Source organism: Bos javanicus, chromosome 24 (genome assembly GCF_032452875.1).
Source record: "Bos javanicus breed banteng chromosome 24, ARS-OSU_banteng_1.0, whole genome shotgun sequence".
Lineage (NCBI taxonomy): Eukaryota > Metazoa > Chordata > Mammalia > Artiodactyla > Bovidae > Bos > Bos javanicus.
Genome location: NC_083891.1, coordinates 41,182,621 through 41,208,691, shown reverse-complemented (window position 1 = coordinate 41,208,691; position 26,071 = coordinate 41,182,621). Strand labels below are relative to the sequence as shown.

The 26,071-nt window shown below is 47.3% G+C and overlaps 1 protein-coding gene across 5 annotated transcripts in view; it reads right to left on the bottom strand.

The window, feature by feature from the left end:
• The window catches only part of MTCL1 (microtubule crosslinking factor 1), a 113,358-nt gene that overhangs the window by 61,687 nt on the left and 25,600 nt on the right, over positions 1 to 26,071 (bottom strand). The gene's annotated exons all lie outside the window — the stretch shown is intronic.

The following is a 26,071-nucleotide window of genomic DNA, read 5'->3' as shown; positions in this document are numbered from 1 at the left end:
TTGGAATTTACTAAGTGCTGAGAGCAGTAAGTGTCTTGATATTCATAATAAACACCTGTCAACTACACCTGAGTTTGTGTTAATAACGTGACTTTTGGACCCTACCTAAGGTTGGGGGCTGGTTATCATGTGATTAGAGGGTTGGAGCTTCCTGTCCCAATTTTCTGACCTCTGGGGAGGGGACAGAGGCTAGAGATCGAATCAATTGCTAGTGTCCATGATTTAATCATTCATGCCCACGTAATAAAGCCTTCACAACCCCCAAAAGGATGGGGTTTAGAGAGCTCCAGGCTAGTGAGCCATGGAGATTCAGAGAGGGGGGCCCTAGATGGAGCAGAAAGCCATGACTCCGTCCCCTGCACCCTGCCCTGGACATCTCTTCCCTGGGCTACTCCTGAGTTCCATCCTTTCTTCTATAATCCAGAGGGTTCTGTGAGCCACTGCAGCAAATTGATCAAACTGGAGGAGGGGGTCGAAGTTTTCCATCTACAGCTGGTCCATCAGAAGCACAGGTGACCCCCTGGACTTCTGCAGGGCGTCTGAAATGGGGGGAGGGAGGAGCAGCATTGTAGCAGCTACTGCTGCTAAGTCGCTTCAGTTGTGTCCGACTCACTGAGCTCTTACCCAGTGAGATCCGATGCCACCTCTGGGTAGACAGAACTGAGCTAAGTGCTTGGTGGGGAGTGGGAGGGAGAGGGAAACGATCAACTGGTAATTGGTGCTGGAATGAGATACTCACAAACCATTTCAAACATGCTAACACCCTCCTTTTTCTGTAGGTGCATCTCCAACATACCTCTGTGTTCATCACAGATGAGTTTCTGCCCCAGGACATGTGTTAGAACATGGAGCCATGACCCTTCCTGGCCTGGAGCCACTGTGACCTCCCAGACCCTCCTCATTGCTTCTGATTAACCCCCAATGGCACCAGTACTTGAATTTCACAGGCTCTGTCGCTGGCTCTCTGGCTGACTGTGCCCAGGGCCAGTGCTGTGCCCTCACTGGTCATTAGGACATCAGAGGAGCCTTTGCCCAGCTCCAGTTGACAGGCTGGTGTCAGCTGATTAGGGGCTGGGGGCCAGCATCAGGGAGAAGGGCTCTGGAAGGTGCGCTCGCTCACTGATTCATCCTGTGGCATTCGCAACTTTGGGGCTTGGGAGCATTTTTTAAAGCACGATAGGGTTCCTGACCATCTTCCAGGTGCACCCAGATTTGACACTTGAATTCCAGACAAAGATGCCCTCTCCTCTTTCACCCTTGACCTCCTCCTTCCTGCCTAGTAAAGTCTCTACATTTTTCTTTTATCCAAAAACTGTGCATCTCTCCTCAATAGTCCTGAAACTCGGGGCAACAGTCTAAAACTCTGAATCCCCAGCCCTGCTTGGCTGGCGAGGGCTGAAACCCCCACACTGTGTGGAATGGAAACATGACAAAGGCCCGACTCAGCAAGTCACCTCATGCCCTCTGGGACGGCTCAGGTCCTTATAGAAGGGACCAGGGCCCTCGTGAGCTGAAGCCCAGGCACCCACCCCCAGGACAGACCCTCCCTCCCCGCCTGTTGGATCTGACTCTGAATACAGCCCAGTGACAACAGAGGACGGTGATCACGCTTGTGTGATGAGTGACATCCTGCCACCTGAGCCCCATCCGGTCTGCTCCCCATGCTGCTTGCTGTGACTTCACAGGACCATGTTTTCTCAGAGGGGACAGTGTGCCCTTCAGACAGGGCTTAGACACTAAAAATAGTCCTGACCACTCACAAAATAGGGCAGGTCGTCCTGGGGGCCCCAGAGAAGTGTCCTGGAATCCTAGGAGGCCACACTGGCTTTGGGAGGATTTTCTGGGACAGAGCTGGGCCCAGGAAAGCTAAGGAGACGGCTGTGAAATGCCCTTGGAGTGTCCCCGCCAGAAGAGAAGCCCTGCAGGGTCTTCACACCCTGGTAAAGAATGATAACCTTGAGTACTGTGCATGTCCCCGCTGCCCCAACCCTCTGACTGAACTTGAACTTGATGAGGGAGAGCACTGAGGACCAAATGGCTAAACACTGGGCCACCAGGGAATTTCCATCATCTGATACTTTACAGAGGGATTCGAACTGTTGCTGAAAACCACCTGGCCACCCTGGGCTCCTCCACGTGCAGCTCCGAGTGCTGCCCCCCAAGGTCTCCTGTCTGTGATGCCAGCGGCCCCGGCCAAGGGACCCCGGGGTTTGGCCTCACTGCCTCTACTGTCATCCCCGTCCGAGGGCTCCCTGGCTCTGCCGCAGCAGCCAGTTTTTTGGCCTAGGGACCAGTAGTAAAAGTTCAAGTGCAGCCAGCTCTGCCTTGGCTCCATTCCACCCCGCTCCCTGCAGAAATAGGTCAGAACAGGCACAGCAGGTGTGGCAGTGCTGCCCACGTTCACCCTCCATGATCCCTGAGGCTTCTCACGGTCTGGTGCTTCCGCCTCCCCCATGGCGTACCGTGTCTTGTGCAAAGCCTCCCGTCTCACCCCTCTTGCAGGGCAGGGGCCGAGAGCGGGGGCCTGGAATAGTCTTTACCCCCAGCGAGGCGGCGCCTGCACCCCGAAGCAGCCCCACCACACTTGAGGAGTGCCTCAAGCAATGATCATTTTGAAGACTTCCCTGGTGGTCTAGTGGTTAAGAATCCACTTGTCAAGGGGACATGGGTTCGATCCCCGCTCTGGGAAGATTCCAAGCAACTCAGTCTGTGTATCCCAACTACTGTGCCTGTAGAAGCCCTCGATCTAGAGACCGCAAGCTGCAGCGAGAGAAGCCACTGTAATGAGAAGCCTGAGCACCGCAACTAGAGAGGAGTCCTTGCTCACTGCAGCTAGGGAAAGCCCATGTACAGTAGTGAAGACCCAGTACAGCCCCAAATAAAAAAAATTATATTAAAAAAGACTTTCAAAAAATTATCATTTCTAGAACTCATCTGTGACAATTCTTTTCAGTAACATTCTGTTGAGTTTAAAAATGGGAAAGCAGCAAGATTTTTAAACAGTTACGACCAGAAACTTAGAAGCACTGTCTGCATCTGGCATAAAAACTACACTGCACCTAAAACTGGCTGTATTTTCACTCTGTTTAATCTGCTCTTCTGTGTGGTTCTCCTAAGACAAAGAGCCAGGCCCAGGCCTTTCTTAAACTTTCCTCCAAATAAACCTGGAAGAACAAGTCACAGTTGCTAGAGACAACTATAAAAACTTTTTGAAGGTTTTTTTCTACTGAGGTTATCAACTGTCAGCTCTTTCCGTTATTATGCAGCTAGTATGTGGAAGCTTAAATATTTTAAAAGAGTTTAATAAAGTCTGTGAAACTATCATTCAGTACTTCTTTTGGCAGTTTCTTTACCATCTGAGCTACCAGGGAAGCCTCAGAATACTGGAGTGGGTAGCCTATCCCTTCTCCAACTTCCAACATATAAATGATGATTATACAGAGTTATGAAATTTACCTCTTCCTTAAAACAACATTATTTAGCTGTTCTCACTTAAAGCAATACATGATGTTAGATTTTCTCATTTACAAGCAACTCTGAATCTCTTCTCACGAAATCAGCCCTCTCTGTTTCTGTCACCAAGATGTCCCAGACTCAAAAGCACTGGAGCCCTTACAGCCTCTCCCCTTCCTTTTGGTTTTATCCATTCATCATCAGAACTCCTTTCAAGACACCCTCATACATATCACCCCTCATTCCCAGCATCACTACCCTACAAGAGACCTTCAACCCCTTGTTGCTCAGTCATGTTTGACTCTCTGCAACCCCATGGACTGTAGCCCACCAGGCTCCTCTGTCCATGGGATTTTCCAGGCAAGAATACTGGAGTGGGTTGCCATTCCCTTCTCCAGGCTATCTTCCCCATCCAGGGATTGAACCTGTATCTCCCGAGTCTACTGCTTGGCAGGCGGGTTCCTAACCTCTGAGCCACCAGGGAAGTCCATCTTTAACACCTTACACCCAGGTTAATGAGACAGCCTTCCAGAGATGATATCATCGACTTCACCTGTCCCAACATCAAGTGACTCCAATTTCACCTAGTCTTCAACATGACAACCAAAAAAAGGGCTATTCTTTATGATGTCTCCTCTCAGAAAGCAGTGGCCCCTTTTCGAGCAGCAGCCAACCTTACCTGCTGCACCTCCTATGAACCTCATCCCTAGACTCACACTTCCTGCACTGGATCTGTGGAATTCAGACAATGAGGCAGTCTGCCACCTGTCTCTGACTGTTGAGGGGCAGCAACAAAATCCACTGAGAACAAAAGCACTTGTTGTTAGTGTTGACATATGGGAAATGAGTGTCTAAAACAGCTTCCCAGTGAGAAATCCCAGCACAGAATTTAAATGATCTTGTTCCGAAACACCACTAACCTATTCTTGAAGGTCTAGCCAACTTTTGAGCACAGTCCAGAACAGTAGTAACGCACAGATAAAATATCATGTTACACTCTGGGTGGTCACTGTTGGAGATGTGTTTAATGTCTGCACACACAAAACTTAAAACATTTGCAAATCTAGCGCCTGGTCGAATATGCTCCTGGAGCGTGCTTCTGACAGAACACACACAGCTATGTCCAAACACGTTCAAAATTCCTTATAAACATTCAAGTCAAAGCACAAAGGCAGCGGCAGCGTGAGCCTTACAAATCTCTTTTGCACAAATATTATCTTCTCAACAGAATCCAGACACACACAATTCCAGTGCTGAAGGGGTGTGCGTGGAACATGAACAGACACAGTCACGTGTCCACATACAGTTGCTCTGCTTTGGATCCAGTGCGCAGAAGCCTGCGCATCCTCCTCCACGTGGAGGCCGTGGAGGGACCCTGGCGGTGCGCATGCGCAGTGAGCGCTGTGCTGCGGCGCCCTCGCCCTCGCCCTCCCTAGTAACTCTCTCCAGATGCCCGTCCAATAAACACATCAACATACAAACAGAAGGCAGCTCCGCAGGCCTCGACCCCAGCAAAGCCAAACGTGCTCATCTTGTGACTTCCTGAAATAAATTAAGTTCTACTGGCAAGTAGCTCAGTGTAATGAAGAAAAAGCACTCTAATAAACCAAGAACTGCCTCCAGCCAGATGGATAATCTGATTATAATTGCAATGCATTCAAAAAGCACGTCAATAATCTGGCTACAGCTCCTCCCACGCTGAGAAAAAGTTTTCTCAGGCCTATAGCAGAGCAGCACCCTCTGGATGCATGCATTCCAGGTCCAGGTTTGCAACCCAAGGAAGAGCTGGTCCATTCTGCAGTCCCGCCCTGCTCTCCACTCGATTGACAGGAAGATAGAAACGTCCTTCCTGGCACAGCCAGCCTGGCGGCAGCACACACACACCAAGCTCTGGGTGCCCAGCCCTCTGAGAGCAGCAGGTGGGGCCCCGCCTCTGGGGCTGGGCTCCTTCCAGCCTGGACTGGCCTTGGCAGTCACACACAGCCAACCAGCTGACAACTTTAATATTCCTGCAGATTAATAGCATCGAATTCAAAATATAATTTTATGTTAGCCCAGACCTTCCCTTGGAGCAAAGCTTTAGCTCATTTAACTGTCAGGACAAACTTAGGTACAAGTTTATTTTACAACTGTACCTGCTTAAGTCCTAACAGTTAAGAAACCTGCCCAAGACGCAGGGTTAGGAGGTGACAAGGGAAGGATGGCTGACTCCAGCTCCCTGGCACTGAGGGCCAAGGCCCGGTGCCACCACCAGCGGGAGGTACTGTTCCCGTGGGTTTTAGCAGGTGGCACATCCTTTTCGAGCTCAGACCCGTCACCATGACACCTGCCTTGGTCCAGGCTGTTGTTTCCGGTTTAGATTGTTGCAGCAGCCTCCAAACTGACCTGTCTCTTCTGGCTTCACTTGCCTGCCAGTCATCTCCCAAAGATGCAATTCTGACCATGTCATTCCCCTTTTAAATCCCTCCTGGGGTGTGCCACTGCCTTCCGAACAACATCCAACATGCTGAACCCAGACACGTGATTCATGTGGTCTGCCCTGGGCCAGCTCGATCCAACCACGCCACGCCCTGTGCTTGGGGTGGTCATACCGTGTGGCCTGAGGTCCCACCAGGCAGTCTGACCCCTTCGTTCACTCAGTGCGTCCTGCTCTGAAACAATTCCATTACTGCCCAGGCCTGAAGCCAGGCAGCTGCGGCCCTGAGCAGCTGTGGTTCTCTAGTTGCTTTTCAATGCCTTTATGACATGAGTTTGGGGATACTGCACAGGGAAGGAAGCCTCAGAAATCAAAAATGCTGCAGGTAGTCAAAAACCCCACCTTTTACTGCTGCCAAAGAAGGTAAGTGGCCAACTGTCTCCTGAGGTCACCCGAGGCGAGCCCAGGGCCTCCATTTATAACAGGACTAAAAGTAGAGATGAGGCCTGATACGGTGAGGGTGGCGTCACGCACTGGTGGTGCCAACAGAGGACAGTGCCTTTGTCCGTGTGCGGAAGAAAGAGCTTTGGAAGGACGGAACCTCTTACGTCCTTGATGGCCCCTGAAAAGCAGCCTGACCACCTATGACCTCAGGCTGTAAGACGAAAGAATGGTGTCTCCAAATTCCAGGCGACATGGCTCCCTCACCAACCAACAGCCCAGTGATTCCACCCAGAAGAGAGAAGTGGCTGACCCTGATCTACTGTAAAAGGAATTTCTGAAGAATCTGAATGTATCAATTTCCACAGTTCTAACAGAAATTCATGTTATATATATTATAGATATACATATATATCTTATATGTATGGTATATATCTCATACCCTCGCATCTGAAAATATGAATCAGTGCTATTTTTCTGTATCTCTGCATTTTCATTCATTCTCAGTTATAAGCTGCCATTAACTTATACCTTATTTTAGTTTAGTAAAATAAGAAAACTTCTTTTAGTTTTCTTCCTCTTGGTTATGGATATCTGGTTTCGTTAAGGTTGTTGAAATTTTTGCCTAGTATTTTCTCCAAATGGGAGTTTACCTTGCTCATGTATTGTACCAAAGTCAAAACATTTCACTCACTGTCAATAAAAAGCAGAAACATGGGGAGTTTTAAGGGCCTTGAGTAGAAATGTTTATAGTTTAAAAAAAATTATTTTTATCAACTTCGTATGTGGGAGCCAACAGCTAGTCTAGTGGTGATGTAGGAAGGTCCAGCATTCTCAATGGGGGAGGGAGAGGAGCCCTGACCTGCCTGCCTGGGGATGTGGGTGCCAGGGGCCCTCACTTTCAATGTGAGTGGTCTCGGCTTTAGTTAGCACAGATATTTGTTCATTTATTCAGTCATTTGAGTTCTACTATATATTAAATAAATTCCACTGTGATGGAGATAAAAATACGTAAGACAGTGCCTGCCTTCAAGGAGCTTAGGGTCCAGCAGAGATGTTGAGACCCGCACCCAAATGAAACAGAGAGGGGTCAGAGAGCGAGTGATGTGTGCTGGAGCTCCAGGGTGGGGCACTCACTTCCAGCCGGCCCTTCCGGGATCTGGGAGCCTCTGCTCTAGGGCCTGGAGGGGGACAGGGCTCTGCAGGGGAATGGACCAGGGAGCTCCAGCGCAGGAGCAGGAGGGTGTGTGGCATGTAGCCTGTCCCCAGGGCTCCCTGTCCCCAGGGCTTGGACTGAGGGGGGCCTGATGCTGGGCTACAGGGTTTCCTTCATCCATGGGAAAGTCAGTCCCCAGTGACTGCTGGGCCTAAGAGGACGTGCAGAGCTACTTGGAGGGCGGGGCCACAGTGGAGTGGGGCGGGGCCACAGTGGAGTGGGGCGGGGCCACAGTGGAGTGGGGCGGGGCCAAGACAGGGGTGGGGCGGGCCCCTGCAACAGCTGTGCTTGTGAGAGGCTTGGAGGCTAGAGCTGAAATGGTAGGACCCAAGGACTCTGCGGTGGAGGAATACAGGGTGGTTCTGAGGGTTTGGCTTTGGGAACTGAAGATCAGTGGACCCACCACGACAGAAGTGAGGAAGGGGAGCTGGGTGATGTCCAGTCTGCTCTCCTGATCCCCATGGGAGGCCTCTCTTGGGGGACCCCAGCATGGGGGACCCAGGAGAGGCGTTGAGGACAGACCTGGGGCCCAGGCAGCGCTGCTCACCCTACCCCTCCAGTTTAAGAAAAGTACCATAAAACGAACTACCAAGAAAAGAAACAGACACACATGCCCGCTGACCCTGTGTGTGGATGTCACGTTCCTACAAGGGTTTCGCAGGGCTTTCCTCCTATCTCTGCAGGCGCCCAGTGCTGCAGGGTGAACAGTGTCCTGGCGAAGATCTGTTCAATCCTAGCCCCCAGGACCTGTGCACTGCCTTACTTGGAAATGAGGTCTTCGTAGATATCATCAAGGTAAGATGTGGTCACCCGGAGGAGGGTGGGCCGTAATCCATGGCGGGTGGGAGACAGTATGTGAGGGACGTGTGCACACAAGGGAAGATGTCTGTGAAGACGGAGGCAGAGACCGCAGCTGCAGCTGGGGGCCCAGGAACAGCAGAAGGGCACAGAGGCCTGGACAGACCACCCCTGCAGGGCCTGAAGAGATGTCTCGGCCCTGAAACACCTTGATCCTAGACTCCAGACTGCAAGAGAATCAACTTCTGGCTTTTAAGCCAGCGCTTAGTTTGTGCCACTTTGTGACGGTAGAACCTGGGGACCCACCAGGGAAGGCCTGGGGTTATGGACCTGGTCACTCCAGAGAGCTGACCACCTTCTCTGATTTCTGCTGGGAGGAGCCAGCCCCTCACAGGACACTTGGGAAGAAGGACCCCTGTGACTATCACCGGGCCCCAGGCAACAAGGCCCAGTTGACAGAAGAGAACCTGCAGGTCCAGATTCCCAAGCTAAACCTTCAACTGGCTCCCAGTCCATTCAGCTGCTGTGGCTTCCTCTGAGAACAGAAAACCCCCTTTCTTGCATTTACAGTCAATGGAACCTGGCATTTTAAGTCTCTTAAGTACAATGTTTTCCCATGGGAAACCCAGAGCAGTCAGCCCAGTTAAAGAAAAAACCCCATTGTTGGCACACCTGATCCTCAGGTATTTATTCATTATGGCCAGACATAATGAGAGAATTACCTGTTTAATCATTTGGCATCAACAACCCACACCCATCACTTCTGGGGCTCGGGGCTCCACCACAGTGAGGACTCAGCTCTCTGGGGGGTTAGCAATGGTAGCGGCAGAGGGATGGACAGCAGGGTCTGTAGTCCCTAACAGACCTCAGGAGAGAGGCCTCCTCATAAGAAGGAAAACCACCGACTTACCCCCAACCTTATTTTACTCCAAAGAGCACAAGGAACCATATAGGGGGGCACCCACTTTAGCATCTCCAGGGTTTCATGGGTTAGAACTGCATGGGATGCTCCCCGCCCCCCACCTACAATCACTTTCCTCGCCCCACTCCCGCCCAGGATAACAACACTGATCACAGCAGTGATAGCACTGGCTGTATCCTAGGCAACTAAACATGCCTCCCAAGTCCTCACAATCACCTGCCCAGGCAGAGGGGTAGGCACGACCCTTGTTAAAAAGAAAATGCTGGCTCCCAGGAAGTATCGTCTCTAGGAAGGACATGGGGGGAGCAGGTCGAGAAGACCCTGCCGGGTGGGAACAGCAGCACCATCCACCCTCTGCCACGTGCAGTGTGCTGCCCCCTTACATCCACCTCATGTCATCTGTGATAAACCTGTCCGTCAACCCTCTTCACTTCTTCAGAACATGGATATGTAAGAGTATATCACACAAGATCAGGTTCTAGGTCCTACCCTGAGAGGGTGGCCAGGCAGCTGTGAGCAGAGCTGAAGACACGTGACTAACAGAAGGCTGTGCTAATGTGCCGCAGCAGCCCGTCAACAGAGGAGACAGTCTCCTGGTAGCGGCAGGGGTCAGAGTCCACTGGATGTTTCTTCACACACACACACACAAATTCAGGAGTCACTTGTCAGAATGGAGGAAGGAGGGTACCATTTGCAGAAGCTCCCTGATCATCACTGACACATCCAGCGCCTGCTCTAAGAATTGACTCCTCAGGTCATCCCTGTGGGGAAACGAGCAAAGCTCCACTCACAGCCTACCTCACAGATAACCCTATCTGGATCAAGAACCTAACCCTGAAAGTTGGTAAACCTACAAAAAATTATAGGAAAATGTGTTCATGACCTGGGGGCCATAAAATAAAAGACTGATAAATTTAACCATGTTAAAATTTAAACTTTTGGTCATCAAAAAAGCTATTACCCCCAAAATGAGAAAGATACATCACAAACCAGAAGATGACACTTTACAGCATCTGCATGTTAAAACCATAAGGACCTGTCATTTTGTTTGGCAGACTGGCAAAAATTCAAAGTCTGACCATTCAACAGTTGGCACAAACAATTGGCATCAATGAAATTTTCAAAAATTGCTGGTTACCTATAAGCTGTTACAACTACTTTGATAAACCATTCAGCATTTCTTAGTAAAATGGAACATATGCAAATGACTTAAATAGACACTTGTCCAAAGGAGATACAAAGATGACCATTAGACATATGAAAATATGCTCAACATCACTAGTCATTAAGGAAATGCAGGTCAAAACCACCTTGAGGGAGGTAGGAGGGAAGCTCAAGAGGGAGGGGACATATGTATACCTATGGCTGATTCATGTTGATGTATGGCAGAAACCAGCACAATATTCGAAAGCAATTATCCTCCAATTGAAAATTTTAAAAACAAACCACAAGATACCTTTTTGCACCCATTTGAATGAATGCCATGAAAAACCTAGAAAGTAATGTGTTGGTGAGGATGTGGATAAACAAACCCCTTGTGCATAGTTGATGGGATGTGAAAGAGCGCAGCCACTGTGCAAAAGAACGGAGGTTCCTCCAAACACTAAAAACAGAGTTGCCATCTGATCCAGCAATTTCACCTCTGGGTATACACCCTGAAAGAACTGAAAGTGGGACCTGAAGAGATATTTGTACACCTGTGTTCACAGCGGTTTTATCCACAAGAGCACAAGTTTTATCCACAAGTAAAAGCAAACCAAGGGTCTGACGGATTAATGGGTGAACCGAATGTGGTTAATACACTGGAATATCATCCAGCTTTAAAACAGAAATTTCAACACATGCTATAACATGCATTAACCTCGAGGACATAATGCTAGGAGAAATAAGCCAGCCAGGAAAGGGCAGATACTGTATGATTTCACTTATATGAGGTGCCCAGAGTAGCCAGATTCATAAACACAGAAAGCAGAATGGTGGCTGCCAGGGGCTGGAAGGAGGAAGAAGAGGAGATTATGGTTTAACGGGTACTGAGTTTCAGTTTCGTAAGACGAAAACATGCTCTGGAGATGGATGGTGGTGATGAACAGTGTGAATGAACTTGACGCCACTAAACCAGACACCAAACAAGGGTCAAAGTGGGAAATTTTATGTTATGCATATTTTACCACAATTTAAAAATTTAAACAAATTAAACATATGCACACCCTATAGCCCAGCACACCTTTTAGGAATATGTGCTGAAGACGTTACGGCACACGGGAACCAGGCATACTTTTATAACATGATTACATAATAACCAGAAACATGGTTTTATAAGAAGAAGAAGCAACCAAACAACCTAGAAAACAAAAGAGGAGATCCAGACAGTGCCGATAATGAAGAACAGTGACCACGAATAAACCATGGCGACCTGCATCAGCACAGTTCACTTCAGTTGCTCATTGTGTCTGACTCTTTGCAGCCCCATGGACTGCAGCACACCAGGCTTCCCTGTCCATCACCAACTCCTGGAGCTTGCTCAAACTCATGTCCATCAAGTCAGTGATGCCTTCCAACCATCTCATCCTCTGTGGTCCCCTTCAATCTTTCCCAGAATCAGGGTTTTGATGACCCTGAATTTGACCATGAATAAACTACAGCAACCAGCATCAGCACAGACGAATATCAAAAATGTACCCTTGAGCAATATAAGTCACAGAACATATAGAGTATGACTCCATCTCACTGCTTATTCAAAAGTAAGCAAAACTAAACAGTATACTTCTTTGGGACACACACACAATTAGAAAACTATAAAGGCAGGCAAGAAAAAAATGACATCACAATAATGCTGACTTGAGGGTAAGAGACTGTCATACATGGATTTTCAAACCAACTGCTAACATTCTACTGCCTAAGATGGGTATTTTTTTACTTTTCTTCTTTAAGTTATACATATATATATACACACATATGTATACATATTTTAAAAACATTATTTTTGTATATAATATAGTTTGTATCTTTTTAAAAAATACCTTTTGGGTTTCCCTGGTGGCTCAGTGGTAAAGCGTCTGTCAGCCAATTCAGGAGATATGGGTTTGATCCCTGATCAAAGACCCCACATGCCGAGAAGCAACCAAGCCCGTGTGCCATGACCGTTGGGCCTGTGCCCTAGAGCCGGTGTTCCACAACTACAGAAGCCCTGCAGTGAGAAGCCCACGCATCACAACTACAGCATAGCCCCCCACACCACAGCTAGAGAAAAGGCCCGAGGAGCCCGAAGCTTTATGAAGGACAAAAAGAACAGAAAACAAGATGTGAGGGCCCAAGTCTTGACAAAGGGCTGCTGCAACCTTTCCCAAAACCCGACAGATATCACACTAGGGTTCAAATGGGACATACACACATCGGAGTTCACACGCTTTTTTTTTTTTTTTTTTTAAACAAGTATCCAAGCCTGGGTTGGGAAGATCCCCTGGAGAAGGGCATGGCAACCCCCTCCAGTATTCTTGCCTGGAGAATCCCATGGACAGAGGTGCCTGGCGGGACACAGTCCACGGGGTTGCAAAGACTAGGACACGACTGAGTGACTAACACACACAAGCTTGTTAAAGGGAAAACCAGGACAGACTGAAGGAATGTGCCAAAGACAAAAAGAAAGTGATAGGAGATTCAGTCCTAAGCAGCAGGGGGCAGGGAGAGGAATGGGCACAAGCTGAAGTTTCTGTCTTAGAATTTCCACATAAATCTTCTGATGTGTTCGGACTGAGTGATTTAAAAAAAAAAATTCATGCTCCGAAGGGATGAGAAAAACATGGTGTCCCTTGGAGAAGACAAGGAGTTATAAAAGTTTATAAGGCTCGAAACTACCCATGACGCTGCAACCTTCCTTCAAAAAGGAACTTCTGGAAAATGCATTACTGCTCCCATCACTGGAGGAAGATGTGAGCTGGCAGAAGGAAGGAGGGACAGGAAGCGGGAGGTCTGCAGGGAGCCACACCCACCCAGCAGGCGGGAGGGAGGGCAGGGAGGGGCCCTCGACAGCTGTGGGGTGAGAGGCCAGCTCTGTCACTTACTGGTGCCTGACACAGGACAGCCTCCTAATAAACGCTATGCCCCGAGTCTCGACTTCCCAACCATGCAGTTGCAAGAAGGAGGAAATGAGCTCTGGTCTCACTAGCTCTAAAATTGCTTCCCTGCTGTGGAAGGCAGAACAATTCCCTCCTCCCCCAAACACCCACTACCTTGAGCCATGGAAACCATGAGTGCATGATGTCATATGCGTGTGCGCTCAGCTGTCGTTGTGTCCGACTCTTTGCAACCCCATGGACTGTAGCCCACCAGGCTCCTCTGTCCATGGGATTCTCCAGGCAAGAATACTGGAGTGGGTTGCCATGTCCTCCTCCACGGGATCTTCCTGACCCAAGGACTGAACCTATATCTCCTGTGTCTCTTCCACTGGTAGGCAGATACTTTACCACTGAGCCACCTGGGAAGCCCCCTTTAGGGCAGACTGAGTTTTTAAATCTAGGGAGAATGCCTAGCACCATGGACACCCATGCTTTTATTGAATGACTGATTAAAAAAATATTGTTTTTCCCTTTGAGTGTAGTAGTGAAAAAAGAGAAATAAAAGCAGCATAATGCCATATACCAAAGGGTAGTTACAGTTGCTAATCAGCTGACCTTGAAATAGGGGGACTCTCCTGAGTTTTCCTGGTGGTCTCCATGTAACTGGGGACCTTGGGGATGGAAGTGGGAGGCAGGAGAGAGAATCCTGCCACTGATGGATTTGAAGATGGAGGGAGAGGACTTGAACCCAGAAATGAGGATGTGTTTGGGGGGACTGGAAGTAGATTCTTCCCTCAGAGCTCCCCAAAAGGAAGAGAGTCCTGTAAAACCTTCATCATAGCCAGTGAGGCCCAGCCCGGCCTTCTGAACCACTCACTGTGCTATGAGATAATAAATCTGCCTTGTTTTAACCCACTAAGTCTGATTATTTGTTACAGCAGTACAGGAACCGAATACAACTCTGTGTGGTGCTAAGACCTGCTATGCTTGGAACTGAACCCAAACTGCACTGGGGAGGGAGAGCCAGGAAAAAGAGAGAGAGAGAAATTATTCTAAAACACTAACAAACCAGTAATGTAACATGTGATTACCACTTCATTTACAAAAGCTATCTATTTGCACACAGCTTCCCTGATGGCTCAATGTAGGAGATGTGGGTTCGATCCTTGGGTTGAGAAGAGCCCCTGGAGAAGGAAATGGCAACCTGCTCCAGTATTCTTGCCTGGAGAATCCCATGGACAAAGGAGCCTGGCCACAAAGAGTCAAACATGACTAAGCAACTAAAGAACAAGAAAAACAAGCTTTACTAACCTGCGAGAACAATCTATACTAAAGAACAGTAAAAGATTTATGGTCAAGGTTGAAACAGATTCCCTGGCCTGTCCACACCCTGGGCCTGTCCACCTCTGGCTCCAAAGGAAATTTTCCCCAAATACTTAAAGTGACTCATGCAAGGAATACCAGTAGTTAAAACTAAGCTTTCACTGCAGACGGCAAGGGTTTGATTCCTGGTTGGGGAATTAAAATCCCAAGAGCTGTGTGGCCAAAAAAAATTAAAAAAAAAAAAAAAAAAAAGTAACTCATGCAAACCCCCCAAATGGTTTTAAATCAAGAAGGCGATGTAGCTTTAATTATGATAAACAGAAAAATAATACAAACAGCTTCTCTCACCAGCCCCAAGGCCAAGTCTGAGGCATACAGGTGAGTGAGTAGTATCCACATCTGGAAAACCTGTGGCATCACGGTGGCATACCTGTTCCCTGTAAAGTCCAGGTCCATGGGCTTTGTTAAGGGAAATTGCGTGAATTATGGACACCTTCAGTTTGTGATCACATGCTCTACATTTTCCATTTGCCTTAAAATACTCAACGTAGAGGAAGGAAGAGCAGAAATACCACAGAGGGGAAGATTAAAGAAAGTGGCAAAATGTGGATAAAGGCCAAGGATGTGAAGGTTCACTATCTCATCCCCACAAATGCTCAAAACTTTCCATAATTCCCGGGAGGCAGTTTTCTACTCCTGGAGGCTCTGGGCTTGGTCCAGCAGCAGGGTCTTCTGTCCTGGAGTAAACAGAAGCTGCAGAGCCTGCCTCCACCCCAGGGGGAAGCCGGACAGGGCGATGCAAACAGCTTGAAGCAGGAACAAGGGGGCCTTATCAGCTCCCCCGGCCCTGAGCTTCCCCACAGAGCTCGACCCAGCCCAGGACACAAGCCCGGCTCCCAGCAACTCCAGTCAGCTTGTTTCAAGAGCCATTTAACTCCCCATTAACCTGATGGGGTGAGCACAGAGAAATGAACTCCCAGCAGCAAGTGCCGGGCAATTTACCGCATCTATTAACTGATGCATGGTCCCCACTGTGGGGCCGGGAGTAAATCATGTTTGCTTACTCCCCCCGCGCCCTTCCTGGATCCTGTGTGCACTGGGCCATCCCTCAGTTCTCTCTTTAGCTGTTACTCCCCTGACGTTTCCCATCCTGCAGTCTTGTCTCAGTTGTGCGGTGTGCTGTCACTACCCATTTGATTTTTGCAGCCCTGACCAAGGTTTTACAGCAAAAACGCCACAACCGTGCAAACTTCCACTCACCCCACTTTAAAATGTTCACTGAATAAGGTTACAAGCCTTCATCTCCTTGGGCTTGGGGGCACCTGGCCCATGGGAATGATGAGACAGTTCACCTCACAGGGACTAAAAGGTACAAATTAACCCAAAGCATGAAGCATACCTCAAAATGGCCATGACTGTGTTTCTCAAGGATTTCTCATACTTGGGTAGGTTTCTGCTTCCCTGAATGCAGTAAAAGCTCTGAAGATAGGACTTTGTTAACAGAAGAACAAGCCAGATGAAGGTTCGTGAAAGCAACATACAACCATTTCTTTGCTAACCAATTACTATGACATATTGGTCTCCAAACCTGCTCAGCAGACCAGGCTGTGGGAGATACTGAGATGTTTTCCGAGGAGAGGGCTGCTTTTATAACCCAGAGACAAGCAGTGTTACCTTCTTTTCTTTACAATCACAGACGTCAGGGGTATCTGTCCAGCACCATCAACACACGCACAGCCCTCTCTGACCAGAGACCTGTGATCAGACCTCATGAAGCTGATACTCTGCCTCACCCTGTGAATTACTCCAACCTCTGACAAATGCTGGGATTCCCTGTTGGCTCAGATGGTCAAGAGGCTGCCTGCAATTTGGGAGACCCAGGTTCGATCCCTCTGTCAGGAAGATCCCCTGGAGAAGGAAATGGCAACCCACTCCAGTATTCTTGCCTGGAAAATCCCATGGACAGAGGGGCCTGGCAGGCTACAGTCCATAGGGTCGTAAAGAGTCGGACATGACTGAAGTGACTTCACTTCACTGACAAATGCTGAGCTTTCCAAGTGGCACTAGAGGTAAAGAACCTGCCTCCCAATGCAGGAGATGTAAGAGATGCAGATTCAATTCCTAGATCAGGAAGATCCTCTGAAGGAGGGCATGGCAACCCACTCTAGTATTCTGGCCTGGAGAATCCCATGGACAGGGGAGGCTGGTGGGCTACAGTCCGTGGGGTCTCAAAGAGTCAGATACGACTAAAGTGACTAAGCGCGCATGCCCTAACAGATGCTAGTGTGCATCTCTGGAACGCTCATCCTTTATAACAAGGGGAAAAACATCTCGGGTATCGTGGGATCTCTTACAAACCACAGGTGCACACAAGGATTTCTAGAGGAAGGCACGTTCATGTTCCTGGCAGACAGCTCTTGGTTACTGCCTCTCCCCCACTGTGCACACCCTCCAGTCCTGCCAGAGGACCTGCTTCCTGGGGGAGCAGCCCCAAGCCTGCTCCTTTTGTGTTGCTCCATTGCTTAGCTCCCACATTTCAGGCATTTGGGGGGATGAGCATGATATGTGCTGGAACCCACCAGTTCCAGGCTTCTGTGCTGTCTTCCACGAGTTAGCTGGACGCTCCCTCCAACATACCACCTGCTGCTGAGATCTTCATCTGATTTCTCACTCAATTGAGCCTGCTTTGTGGATGTGCTGTAGCCATGACCAAGCCATGCAGGCTGGAAATTGGCCAAGAAGGGCTCGGTGAGCCTGGCTCCTGGCTCTCAAAGCATCACATTCTACATGCGCATGGGCTGGGTCAGTCCAACCTGACTTGAAAAGGCAGAATTGTGTCCTGTGTGTTGGGGCGGGGGGAGGGGAGGAGAGGGCGAGCAGGCTCACAAGAGACAGTTCTAGTTCCCATTTCGAAAACAAACAGCATCCCATGCCTTCAGTTTCAGTTTAGTTGCTCAGTCCTGTCCAACTCTTTGCGACCCTATGGACTGCAGCATGCCAGGCCTCCCTGCCCATCACCAATTCCCAGAGTCCACCCAAACTCACGTCCATTTAGTCAGTGATGCCATCCAACCATCTCATCCTCTGTTGTCCCCTTCTCTGCGTGCCCTCAATCTTTCCCAGCATCAGGGTCTTTTCAAATGAGTCAGGTCTTCGCATCAGGTGGCCAATGTATTGGAGTTTCAGCTTCAATATCTGTCCTTCCAATGAACACCCAGGACTGATCTCCTTTAGGATGGACTGGTTGGATCTCCTTGCAGTCCAAGGGACTCTCAAGAGTCTTCTCCAGCACCACAGTTCAAAAGCACCTGTGCCTTCATTCTCTGCCAAAGGTCAGTGAGACTTCCAGAATCTCCCCAAGATAGTTTTCTAGTTATTTGTGCTTATTGGCCAACAAGTCTCAAAATATTAAAGACTAGCTACCTCAAAAATCATGCTACCAACCCAGAGGGCTTCACATTACAAGTATCTGTAGTGCTGGGAAAACTGGACAGTTACACATAAAAGAATGAAATTAGAACACTCCCTAAACACCACATACGAAAATAAACACAGGATAGATTAAAGACCTAAATGTAAGACTGGACACTATAAAACTTCTAAAGGAAAACATAGGCAGAACACACTGACGTAAATCTCAGCAATAGCTTTTTGGATCTGCCTCCCAGAGGAAAGGAAATAAAAGCAAAAATAAACAAATGGGACCTAAACTTAAAAGCTTTTGCATAGCAAAGGAAACCATGAAGATAATGAAAAGATAACCCTCAGAATGGGAGATAAATGATGCAATCAACAAGGGATTAGTCCCCCAAATATGCAAACAGTTTATACATATCTATATCAAAAAACAAAGAATCCAATAAAAAAATGGAGAAAACCTAAAAAGACATTTCTCCAAAGAAGACATACAGACGGTCAGCAGGCACAGAAAAAGATGCTCAACACTGCTAACTATTAGAGAAATGCAAGTCCAAACAATGAGGTGCCACCTCACACTGGGCAGAGTGGCCATGTACATAAAAATGCTGGAGAGTGTGGAGAGAAGAGAACCCTCCTACACAGTGGTGGGAATGTAAACTGGTTCAGCCATTATGGAGAACAGCATGGAGGTTCCTAAAAAAAGTAAAAGTAGAGCTACCATATGATCCAGCAATCCCAGTCCTGGGCAGATATCTGGAGAAAACCATACTTTAAAAAGACACACACGCCCCTATGTTCACTGCAGCACTATTTACAATAGTCAAGGTGTGGAAGCAATCTGAATGTCCACTGACCGAGGAATGGGTTAAAAAGATGTGGTATACCATGGCTGATTCACGTGAATGTATGGCAAAAACCACCACAATACTTCTGTAAAGCAATTAGCCTCCAATTAAAAAATAAATAAAATAAAAAATCTGCAGGTTAAAAAAAGAGATGTGGCATATACATACAATATAATGGAATATAACTCAGTCATAGAAAAGAATGGAATAATGCCATCTGTAGCAACATGGATGACCTCAGAGATTATCATACTGAGTGAAGTGTTAGACAAATATCATATGACATCACTTATATGTGGAATCTTTAAAAAATAGTACAAACGAACTTATACACAAAATAGAAACAGATACACTGACATAGAAAGTGAAAGTCACTCAGTCATGTCCAACTCTCTGTGACCCCATGGACTATACGGTCCATGGAATTCTCCAGGCCAGAATAGCTGTTCCCTTCTCCAAGGATCAAACCCAAGTCTCCCACATTGCAGATGGATTCTTTACCATCTGAGCCACCAGGGAAGATCACACAGACACAGAGAACAAACTTATTGTTACCAAAGGGAAAAGGGGGACAGGGAGGGATAAATTAGGAGGTTGGGATTAGCAGACAGCAAAGTACTGTCTATAAACTAGATAACCAACAAGGACCTACCGTATAGCACAGGAAACTACATTCAGTATTTTGAAATAACATATTACAAGGGAAAAGAATCTGAAACACACATATATATATAAACTGAATCACTGTTCTGTACACCTGAAATTAACACATTGCAAATCAACTATACTTCAATTAAAAAACCAAGCACCTATAAAAAATAATTTTGCAAGAGAAAAACAAAATCACCTATTCACTCATTCTTTGCGTTCCCTACTTTAAACTGGGGACAAAGTTTACATCTGTAAAGATGCGGTACGTATATCCAAGGGAATATTACTCAGCCACTAAAAAGAATGAAATAATGCCATTTGCAGCAACATGGATGGACCTAGAGTGAGGTTAAGTCAGACAGCAAAGGACAAATATTTATGACATCCCTTACATGTGGAATCAAAAGAGAAATTATACAAATGAACTTACTTACAAAACAGAAACTCAAAGACTTAGAGAATGAACTTACGGTAGCCAGGCTGGGGGGAGGATGGGGGAAAGGGACAGTTAGGGAACTTGGGATGGACATGCACACACTGCTGTATTTAAAATGGATAACCAATAAGGTCCTACTATATAGCACGTGGAACTCTGCTCAATGTTATATGGCAGTCTAGATGGGAGGACTGGATACACGTATGTGTATGGCTGAGTCCTTTTGCTGTTCACTTAAAACTATCACATTGTTAATTCACTATTCCCCAATACAAAACAAAGTTGTTTTTTTTTTTTTAAAAAAAGAAGAAAAAGAAAGGAAAAAATACATCTGTAAAACCCACAAAGGTAAAGACTTATTATTATTGGTGTACCAGGTAACTTAACAAGAATAACAATATTGCCCTATAGCAAATGGTTAATGCATAAAATTCTCTTTTAAAAACTGCACTAGTAAGCTCAGAGCGAGGGTTCCCAACGTTTTCAGTCAGATGGCTGCAGCATCACTGAGCAGTTACAGAGAGAAAGGAAACTCATCCAGCATAAGAACGGGAGACCGGGCCAAATGTTTCTGGAGGCAAATGCTGTTGACTATGAAATCATTGACTGAACTGTCTGTTTCTTAAATCACTGACTGTTTCTTAAAGAGTATTAATGATGAAATTTAAAAAGTGAAAAATACATTTATTCTTTTAGACCAGTGCATTGCAGTAAGATTTACGTGGTGGCTGCCTTGGAAAGCCTGTATTTTGTGGACACAGATCTCAACTTGTAGAAGCTCTGACTGAAATCTTCTCCCAGTCTCTGCATCACCAGCTATGCCTGCCAGACACTGCCAGGCAGTGGGCCCCAAACATCAGCAAACATCCCTGAGCTAAACAGGCTGGGGCCACCACAGTCAATCAGAAGTAAGGAAAACACACTGCAAGTCCCAAGGGGGATAAAGAAGAAGAAAGCCACATCTTATACATGGAAGTTGTTATGAGTAAATTCTAAGAGTTCTCATTACAAGAGAAAACATTCTTTTAAAATTTCTTTAATTTTGCAACTGTATGAGGTGATTGTTTATGGAACTTACCGTGCTAATCATTTAATGATGTAGGTCAAATTATTATTCTGCACAAAAACTTATACAGTGCTGCATGTCAATTACATCTCATTAAAACTGAAAAAAAAAAGTTACCCAAAAAAAAAAAAAAAATCCACATCAAGACAAATCACAGTGAAATTGCAGTGGTAACAAGAAAACCTTAAAGGGAGCCATAGGGAAAGTGAGATTATCAGCAAAGATAGACAATTAGGCAGATGGTTGCTGCAATGACAACAGATACCAAAAGGTAATGACATTGTTATCTTTAGAAGTGTGGAGGAAGACAGCTGTTTCTCAAAGTTCTCTACCAATTAAATTACCATTTGAGAGTAAGTCATTTTTTAAATATACAAAGGCTTCTGTGTAGGGATTACTTCCGCCTTGTACCTACTGAAATAACATGAAATGTATCCCATCAAGAAGAAACAGAAGCCCAGAAGGAAGTGGTACCAAAGTTGGTGAACCTAAATTTAAATGGCAAATCAGCGTTAAGTACTTACAATGAAAAGAAAAGAAAATGGACGCTTCAAACGGGGTACTGGTGATTTGACACTAAATGACTGTCAGCAAGTCAGGGTGTCAGAAGAAGCTTGTGTCCTTTAGGAGAATGGTAAATATGATCCTAAGTGTGTTAAAATTTGTGATCCAAATTTGTTAAAATTTGCAAAGGCAATCCATGAAAGAACAGAGATATAAACTTTAAACCCATGGAGAGAATTAAAAACAAGTCGAGTATTTCTGATGGAATGCAGGTAGGTTAAAAAAAAGAAGAAAAAAAAATATGGTAGCAGGAAAAATAACAGGTCCAGCTCTGAGTACAATCACAATAACTCTAAGAGGAACAAACTCACTAAGATAAACATGGATTGCCTCTCACACACACTCAGCCTTAAACTGCTTAAAACATGACACAGAGAAGTTGAAAACAAAAAAGCAGAAAAATTAAACTGGCAAAAAATGCTTCAAAAAAGCTGATGCAGCAAAATCAGTACAATATGACCCTGACAGCAGCATCAGACTATATTGTAATACAAGGCAAAAGCACTAACAGGGATAATGCATTTAGTAATAGAACAACCAGGACTCCCCTGGTGGTCCAGGGGTTAAGAATCCACCTTCCAATGCAGGGGATGTAGTTCAATCCCTGGTCGGGGAACTAAGATCCCATGTGCCCTGGGACAACTGAGCCTTCGTGCTCTAGGGTCCATGCGCCACATGGAGGAGCCCACATAGCCAACCTATGATGACCATGAATTTTTATGCACCCAATACTAAAGTAGCAAACACTTTCCTAAACCAAATTCACTTCATTCTGCTGAAATGGTCCCCAAAAGCCAGAGACAAGAAAAGTCAGCCCAGTGGTCAGACCAGTCCACAGGTGGGACATACCATGGCCTTGAGTGAGTTTAATCATTATTTTTTAAAAAATCATTATTTTCATTACAGAAATGAGATGATCTGGGGGAGTTAAAAGTGAGCAGAAGGTGGTCTGGCGGTTAAGAATCCACCTGCCAATGCAGGGGACATGGGTTCAGTCCCTGGTCCAGGAAGATCACACACGCCATGGGGTAACTAAGCCCGTGGCCACAACTAGTGAAGGCCGTGCCCTGAAACGAGAGAAGCCACGGCAGTGAGAGGCCCGGGCGCTACAACTGGAGGGGAGCCCCTGCCCGATGCCACCAGAGAAAGCCCGCATGCAGCATGCAGCAGCAGAGACCTAGTGCAGCCAAAAATGAATTTTTAAAAATATATACTGATAAATAAAAGTGAACAGGAAGGTCATGGGCTATTCAAGAGTGACAAAAAAAATCATGGATCTAGACTTCATTCAAAAGACTAGACCCATAGAATAAATTAGAATTAGCCAACTGTGGGGAAAATCAGCTATTTTATGGTTTCACCTGATTGATTCCCATTTGTTTAATGTAAAAATCATAGCTTTATATACATTCAATTCAAGAGTGCCCTTTTACCCTCCCCTCCTTTTTTTGGGCTGTGCCTCACAGCATGTGGGATCTTAGTTCCCTGACCAGGGATTGAACTCATGCTCCCTGTACTGGACCATCAGGAAAGTCTTAAGAGTGCCTTTTACTGACAGTATGTTCAGTTGATTAAAACAGAGAGAGGCTCAGAGGCCCCCAGGAGGACAGGAGAGATGACCACATGGCCACCTGCCCTCTAATGCGGGTTCCTACCCCGCTGGTCACCTGGGATAGCAGAGTCACGTACAAACAACACAATCCACAACAGCTAGACGTGTGCACACTGCAGATAAGCAAAGGGGGGAAGAACAGGCAAGGGCAAAGGAAATTAAAGGCGCGGAGAGGGGCGGAGTGAATTTGATGAGTGGAAGGATCTAGTGAACCTGAGACAGATGAAGGCCCCTGTCATGGGAAGGCTAGAATCCGGCCTCTGATGTGTTTTAGGAAAACTATCATTAGTGGCCAGGAAGCCACACAGTCACGGCCCTTGATGGCTGCTGTGGTCATAAATCCACACCTGAGGCAGGGCACCAACTCGCCCCCGCGGGCAGTTACCTGGCTGCTCACTCGTCTAGGGCCTCCGCTTTGATGGGAAGAGGTCAGGCCAAGGCCTTGTCTTCCCCAGACGCCTGTCCTGCAAACTCTGACTTCACCCCTTGTTAACCTGAGCCACCCTCAGCATCAGTCCTGGGTGGGAACTACCTAGCCACATTTATGGAGCTTCTCCAGACACCATCCTCTCACGGTCAGTGACCGCAGCTGATCTGAAAGCACCAGGAAGTTTTATAAAACACAGATGCCAGAGAAACGGAGCAAAACAAAACCCTCAAATGCCTGGGTCCCACCTGAAGAGATTCGAATGTAACGGGCCAGGGGGTGCCCCGGGCATGGGGATTCATAAGCATCCCCTGGAAGTTCTACCAGGCAGCCGGGAACAGCATCACTGGGCTCGAGAGCTCAGTCCTCCGCATGCATTTATATGATCCCTTTCATCACCTGAAAAAAGCTGGGGAGCAGGGCACACCTTATTCCCCCTGCTCTGGGCACTGCTGGTCTCTAATCCTCTTGCAAAGAAAGATGCAAACGTCTACCCCCTATTTCACAGGGCACCTTGGAGATGTTCTGCGAGAGGCCAAGAGCAGAGGCGAATGTGCAGCGCCTGCTGTCTGCCCGCCTTGTCGCCAGCCCATCCCAGGGGAAATCTAATGATGAGCCAAGCTCAGACACTGCTGGGGAGACAGAGGAATGAGATGTGAGATAGGAGACAAGAAGCTTTCCGAACGTATCAGAATCACCTGCGCAGCCCCTCATGATCACATCACACACACACACACCCTTGAGAGGAAGAACCGGACTCTGTCGTCCAGGTCAGGGTCTTGTGAACAGCATGACACACCCTCGGGTCAGCTCGTATGCTTCCCTCCGAAGCTCCAGGGTCCGGGGTGGCGGAAGGACAAGGAGATGTCCAGACAGCCTGTGCATCTGGTGTCTCTTCAAGCCACCGGAGCTCAACTACGGGTGACCTACCCCCAACCCCAAGGACACCTGCCTTTGCCCATAGACACAGGCACAAATGGGGAGCTGTCACTGCATCCAGTGGGCAGAGGCCAGAGATGCTGTTACATGTCCAACAGGACACAGGATGTCCCCCTCAAACACTGCAGAGCTGCAGTTGATGACCCTCCCTGAGCAGACCGCACAGTAATAGACGACAGGGGGTTATGTGGCACCTGGGCCCCGCACTCAGTGACGCTGTGAGTAACCTGGTTTAAAATAAATCCAAACAAATCCCCAAACCCTACACCCGAGAACCCCTGGAAACAAAAGACTATCCCAGTGACACTTTGAAGTTGAAAAGGAAGCGAGCGGCCTGACCGTGGACTCAGCTGGCCAGAAGGAAGGCGTCTCTGTTTCAGAAGGGTTCCAGGAGAACCGTGTAAAGCCCTCCATCATTAAAGTGTTTGAAACACACGCATTAGAACAAAACAGACAGGCACGTCTTGCATAAAATCATATCTTTAAGCTATCTTGTTTACTAGGATTCACAGGAAGTAATAAATGGAGGATTTTTTTGGAAGTGACTTTGTTTCACTCATGGAAGAGAACTGTTGCGAATAAGCACAGAGGATGGAACATTCACAAGCCTCCTCGCAGCCCCCCTCCCAGTGCCTCATGCATCAGTCCTGTGGGGCTGCCTGGTGCCCCAATGTCCCATAATTTCTCCCTCCAGTTCCCAGCCCTGCTCAAATTCCAAGAGACCTCCAGCCCAAGAGAAGAGGCCGTGTGTGATGGGAGGACCACCGACTGGGGCTCCTTGAGGTCCTCAGGGTGAGATCAATCACACAAGTGCAGGCCTGATGAGCAAACACGGCCTTGCCTGGGCGCCCGGCTCCCATCTGTCTCTACAGACAGACAGCATCTGTGCTCACGTGCCAGCCATCTGATGAGTGCTCCCACGTTTTGGACATTCCCTCATCCCGGCCATTCTGCTGTGGGTCATAGAGGAGAGTATCTGTGATGCTGGGGGAAAACTCAGAGCCAAGCCTCCCACACGAGCCTTTTCTCTGCACAAAAACTGGCCAACCCAAGGGGAAGCGCCCTGGGGGCTCAGGCCTCCCACTCCTTTCTCAGAGGCTCATCCTAAGTCAGAGATTCAAACACTGGCGATCAACTGCTCAGCAGGAAGACACTCTGCACAGATGCGTAAATACACAGATAACTTGGCGCCTTCTCAATGCTGACTAATTTCTGACAACTAAAGGGAAAAAAATGAAAGTGGCTTCTTTGGCTCATAATCATACCATTCAACACTTGATGGTTCTCACTTGAGTTAGAGAAATGCCAAGAAAGGATACTTGAGAAACAGCCACACCAACCGGTCAGCATCCTCTAAGCATTTCTGTTTCTCTGACTCTTGATTCCTCATTTGAGGATAAAAGTTGCCCAAGTCATACAACGTCACTAACAACACACACGGCATGTAAATTTGACGGACCCCCACCTCAAAAGTAAACTTTAAAAAG